The sequence below is a fragment of the Oryza glaberrima genome, chromosome 9 (genome assembly GCF_000147395.1).
Source record: "Oryza glaberrima chromosome 9, OglaRS2, whole genome shotgun sequence".
NCBI classification, from domain to species: Eukaryota; Viridiplantae; Streptophyta; class Magnoliopsida; order Poales; family Poaceae; genus Oryza; species Oryza glaberrima.
This window is the reverse complement of record NC_068334.1, coordinates 3,349,595-3,355,723: the sequence shown is the minus strand read 5'-3', so window position 1 is coordinate 3,355,723 and position 6,129 is coordinate 3,349,595. Positions and strand designations below refer to the sequence as shown.

At 45.3% G+C, this 6,129-nt stretch overlaps 1 long non-coding RNA gene across 2 annotated transcripts; it reads left to right on the top strand.

The window, feature by feature from the left end:
• The first annotated feature begins 1,768 nt into the window (after positions 1–1,768).
• LOC127785114 (uncharacterized) lies at positions 1,769–3,311 on the top strand. 2 transcript variants are annotated; one of them, XR_008019663.1, is made up of 3 exons: positions 1,769–2,185; positions 2,320–2,406; positions 2,518–3,311. It is a non-coding gene; the product is annotated as an uncharacterized LOC127785114 (long non-coding RNA). The 2 variants fall into 2 exon arrangements; XR_008019664.1 differs by having other exon boundaries at positions 2,316–2,406.
• Positions 3,312–6,129: the final 2,818 nt, after the last annotated feature.

Sequence of the window (6,129 nt, the reverse complement as noted above, 5' to 3'; positions counted from 1 at the left end):
AAGTTGTTAGGGCGAGGGTACATATATGGTTAAGGTAGAAAAAACGACATATTCTCTACATGCCGATATACACTTAATCATAGTGAAAGCCCAAAATGCCCTTTGCTGCTATCACTAGCTTTAGACAGGGCTAAAGCAGGCTAGGACACTCAAGAGAGACTGAGTCAGACATGGCATAGCGAAAGTGGGTTCCACCTGTTCGCCTGCTTCACGCCAGCTCTGCACGCGAGGCCGGTTTTCTACAGAACCGTTGAACCGGGAGGTTTTGATGGAACAAGCCGGCTTTTGCGTTTACACTTTACACCACGATGCTTCTCAATTTTTCTCGGGATGTGTGGGGAGTGGGGACAACCTGCGGGGAGGGGAATTTTTTTCCCATCTCGTTCTTTTGAGCGGCGACGGCGGCTGCTTTAACAGCGGCGGCGGTCGGCTAGATGCCATGGCGGGGTGAGCAGGCAAGCAGCCCGGCGGCACCGTGTAGGCGAATAGGGCGGTGGCCGGCGGCAAGCGAGTAGCCGAGCAGGGACTCCGCCGGCGGCGTCTCTAGTTCCCATGGTATTGCAGTGATGCCCCGGCGTTGCTCCTGTTATTCTTTGTGAGCTTGTAGCGGTGCTCCCGTCTCCTGCTCGAGTCATCGTCCCCACTGCGTGCACAAGGAGGCAACGCTAGATTTGGTACTGTGCTACTGTGTATGTTTGGTATTTGGATTCGTATACAATATGCTAATCTGTCTTTATAGATCAAATTTTTACTGTCACTTCCGTGCATTCTTATGAACAGATGGATGCATTCAGATTTGACAAGGTATATAATAAGCCAATAAGGTGTATTTTGTTAAATGATTGCCATTTGACCTGTAGTACAGATTTAGCACTTGCCAGTGACTTGTGAACTTGAGATTTGAGAAACTATGAAGTAGTACGAGACTATGAACTGTATGAGTCACATGTTGAATTTTTATATGGTTATATGATTAAGCTGAGTTAGTTATGAGCTTGTTTTATTTGTGATCAAAATATATTGGTATTTATGAACTGCATATGCTCCGGTTCGAAGTATTTTTCGCCGGTTCAATTCAACCGGTCCAAAACTATTGAACCGGTGGTTCAACCGATTTTTAACGGTTGAACCAATGAACCGACATCCTCACTGCTTCGATTGTCGGTCCGGTCTAATAACTATGCCCCCGAGCGAGCGTGTGGTGCGCGCGCAGCGTGTCTGTTGGGTCGTTCCCAGACCCGTTTGGGAACTATTCCCAGGCCTGTTTTGTTTTGGGCTAACGTTTGGCCCACGAAACAACAGGCGCATCCGGTTTTCTCTCAGGAGCTTCAGCATTTGGAAAAAGTACACCGAAGGTCCCTGAACTTGTCATCGAGTTAAAAATACGTCCCCAAACCGCAAAATCAGATATCCGGTGTCCCTTTAACTAATTAAAATCGGTCACAATAGATCCTTCGGTGGTTTTAATCCCGGTTTTGTCCTACGTAACTGCTAAGTCAGCGTGGGACCCACGTGGGCCCCACATGTCAGGGTCCACGTCATCTCTCTCTCTCTCTCCCTTCCCCTCTCTCTCTTTTCTCCTCGCTCACTCGCTTGGCTGGCGCGCGCGGCCGCTGGGGGGCGCAAAGAGGGCACCCGCCGCGTCGTTGAAGTTGGGCCGGAGACGGCGAGGTAGGCCGCGACGGCGAGGTAGGCCGCGACGGCGGCGGGGGAGACCGGGTCGGCGGCGAGGCGGCGGAGGAGGCGAGGGGTGGGGAGGGGACGGGAAGGGGATGGAGTTGAGGGCGCGGCGGACGGCGGAGGTGGCGCGGTGGCCGGCTTGGAGCGGCGGTGTACGTGTCGCCTGGTTGCTGTCGCCGGCGGTGCGGGGGAGTGGGACCGACCGGAGCCGCCATGGCGCGCGTGCTTCCCCATCGCCGGGGACCGGGTCGGTGGCGAGGCGGTGAAGAAGGGAGGCGGGGAGGAGACGAGGACTAGCTAAACCTTTGCCGGCCGCTCTCCGCGCCATCGGCCGCTCCGCCCACCGCTCGCCCGGTCCTCCGGCAGGCCAGTGCGGCGGTTGGAGCTGCCGCCGCCGCTCCGCCCTCCTCCTCTCCCGCCTCGCCCCGGCGACCTCCTCCCGCGTGGTCGCGTGGTCGTCGGCGAGACGGAGGTGCCGGAGATCGTCAAGGCAGCCCAGGACGCGGTCAGCATGCATGCAATCCTTATCTTCTGCTGCTGCTTCTGCATCATCGTTTCAGTTTAAGTTTCAGTTTCAGTTAGTTGTGAGGCCATTCCTTTGCAATGTGCGTAACCGTGACCACCGTTGTGTCTAGGCAGTGGGCCAAAGTTGAGGACAAGTACGCCGTCACCGCCATCGGCGTCGCCGCGCTCGTCGGCCTCTGGACGGCCATAGGCGCCATCAAGGTATACGACGCGACACATATGCTTCCATATATATATATATGATCTCTTACTCCTTCAAGTTCAGATACGATGCTTAATTTGATTTTCTTGGTAATCTGCATATCGGATTAGGCCATCGACAGGCGACAGGCTTCCACTTTTGCCCGGCGTGCTTGAGCTCGTTGGAATCGGGTATACAGGCATTACAGGGTAAGTTAAAGGCCTTCGGTTGCAAATTTCGTTGTCACACAGAGAGAGAGGTAGTGTAAGATTGCTTCTCTTACGAGCTCCAATTATCATGTTTCGTCCGGAGGATGGCTTCCCTCATCCGCTCCCGCCGCTCCTTCGATGGTTCCCGCGACGACGGTGCCGGTTCCAGGAGGTTGTCGCCGATGGCGGCGGCGGCGACTACGACGGAGACGCACGGACGCGCTACAGCCGCTGCTGCCGACGGAGCCGCTCCTGGTCAGACGCGCTACCGCCGCTGCTGCCGACGCGCCGACACGCTACCGCCGGTGCCGTCGACGGAGCCGACGACTTGTCTGGGTGTGTGTAGGAGAGAGGAAGAGAGGAGGAAGGGAGAGGAGGGGGAAGAGAGAGGAGGCTGACGTGGATAGTCTGACACGTGGGGTCCACGTGGGTCCTATGCTGACTCAGCCGCCACGTCAGATAAAACCAGGGTCAAAACCACCGAGGAATCTAAAGCGAACGGTTTTGTTAATTGAGGGATGTCCGGTATCTGGTTTTACGATTGGGGGATGATTTTGTATCTCGATGACAAGTTGAGGGATCTTGGGTGTACTTTTTCCTCGGCATTTTGGCCTCTTCTTTGTGTAAAACATGTCAACATTTTGGCCAGTTCATCTTCACATTCTTGTTTGGCCCTAATCTTTTTTTTTGCGAAGAATTTGGTGCTAATCTGAATCAACGATGGGCTGTCTGTTACTTTCTCTGTTTTATAATGTAAGTCATTCTAGCATTTCTCACATTTATATTGATATCAATGAATTTAGATAGATATATATGTCTAGATTCATTAGCATCAATATGAATGTGAGAAATGCTAGAATGACTTACATTGTGAAACAGAGGGAGTAGTAAAGAAAACTTGGATACATATACACATCTCTTACAAAAACCTAGATAATGCCATCACCATATCTCTTTACTATCCGATAGCACAACACAGTTGGGCTTCCCCATGATCAGGGGAAAAAAAACAAGTGTGTAGATTTTCACTATTTCCAGTGAATGCCAAAATGCCATACCCCTCAATAAAAATGCCATCTTCTTTTCAAATTCCACAGCCAAGTACAAACCTCTGCTTGATGAAATTTTCTAATTGAACAAAATCATGCAAACAGAAAAAACAAAACCTTCACTGCTGAAATTTACTCCAATCATGAACGACCTGAAACCAACTTTCCAATCATGAACGACCTGAAACCAGTCCCCAACTTTTTTAGTATGGCTGACAAAACTAATTTTCCTTTAGTATGGGATACTACAGAAATCAAGTACGAATTACATTGTATTGGAGCATGCAGATTAGTTATATTTCCTGGTATTTGCTAGCAGAACAAACATGTACTTAGATCAGTACATGGACATTTCAGAGTAGTGATGTAAAATACACAAAACTATGAAAATACTTACAAAATAAACAAGTCATACAAAATTCTGGTGTGAAATTTAGCTTCTCTACCTTCCGCTGAGCCTTAGCCCTTTCTAATCTTGTTTAACTTTATTTCAAATTTGCAAACAAAACTATAGAATTAAAACAAAAAACATATTTCATAACTAGTAGATAAAAAACTGCCCATGTTTAGTAGCTGATAAACCTACAGAATTCTGGAGTGATGCATGCTAAACGCTGACAAAACTACATGTATGAATTCAGACAAAACTAATTGCAGACAAAATTTTTAAAAAACAGGTATTAAATGATAATAAAACTAATGATCTACTTACAAAACTAAACTGTATGAATTCAGGCAATATTAACTGGTGACAAAACTAACAAAACCAGGTACTAAAAATAGCTGACAGAACTAGAAAAATTCACATTGTTAGAAGACAAAATAGTAAGTAGCTGACAAAAACAAAACAAAACTGACAGAACCCATGTCAGTCCTTCATCTGTTGCTACAGAACTAATCTGCAAAAAAGAAGAGATTAATACCGTGTAAAATAGAAGTTTAAAAAGATATTTAAAATAGGATGTTAATTAAAAATATATAATATATGAACATAGATAACTGTACTTTAAAAAAAATCAAAAAATAAAAAAAATCCAAACCAGGACAACTTCTTCCAGGCCATATTCAGAAAAAAAAAACTCAAGGCTGTAAATAAAGTAGTTATAGGTGGCATTCCTCTTCACAACGTCAGGCATATATGTAGTTCTTAATTTTATTGCTAAGTGAGACAGACAAACAGCGAGACATGTGCATGCTCCACAAATCCAGAGAGGAAGAGTAAGAGAGAGAAAGAAGAGAAGCTAGTGCCCAACACAACTTCCTCTCTTGGCAGTGGTTGATAATATCAATTAAAACAGAACATGCTCAGTACATGAGAACTAGTTTCTGTTAGTTCCCTTTAACCCCCTTTGATTCAAAGGAAATTTATAGGAATTTTAGAGGATTTTATTCCTATAGAAACCATATTCAGAAAAAAAAAACTCAAGGCTGTAAATAAAGTAGTTATAGGTGGCATTCCTCTTCACAACGTCAGGCATGTTCTTCAGCAAACAAAATCAAGGATCAATACTATTTTCATCTGGCAGCGAGCCATGCATCAGATGTGATTTACCAGTTTGTACATACTTATTTTTGACCATATGTATGCAAACAATTCTAAATTCACAAAACTGAAACAATACAGCAAGAAAGTCCTCACTCCTCAGCACAATGGGATGCGGGAAGAGGATGAAAATCATGAACAAATGCATTCAGGTTGAACAGAAAAGAAAATATGTAGTTCTTAATTTTATTGCTAAGTGAGACAGACAAACAGCGAGACATGTGCATGCTCCACAAATCCAGAGAGGAAGAGTAAGAGAGAGAAAGAAGAGAAGCTAGTGCCCAACACAACTTCCTCTCTTGGCAGTGGTTGATAATATCAATTAAAACAGAACATGCTCAGTACATGAGAACTAGTTTCTGTTAGTTCCCTTTAACCCCCTTTGATTCAAAGGAAATTTATAGGAATTTTAGAGGATTTTATTCCTATAGAAATTTTTCCTACAAAGCCCTTTGAATCAAAGTAATAAACCCTATGGAATCGTATGAAATTCCTATGGAATGTCTCTTCCCATATAAGTTTTGGAGAAATTTTATCAAGAGGTAGAACCTCATGGAAAAAATCCTTTGAGTCTTTATCTCTCCTCAAATTCCTGTGTTTTTCTTGTGGTCCAATCAAACGGTCATTCCAATGCTTTTCCTGTGTTTTGCAATCCTCTGTTTTACACTTACATTCCTGTCAGAATCCTATGTTTTTCCTATTCCTCCATTTTTTCATTCCTATGATTTAAAAGGGCCCTTAATATTATAACAATAAAGTATTCTCTGAATTTTTATATACACAAGTAACCAAGTTGGTGCAATATTACTACTAATTAGATGCTTGCTTATGAAACTAGGGCCTGTTCACTTTGATGAAAAAAAATTGTCGGAGACATGGGCCCGGGGGTATGCGAAGTAAAGGGAAGATATCTTCCCCTCCAGCCACGTGGCTCTGCAAGCT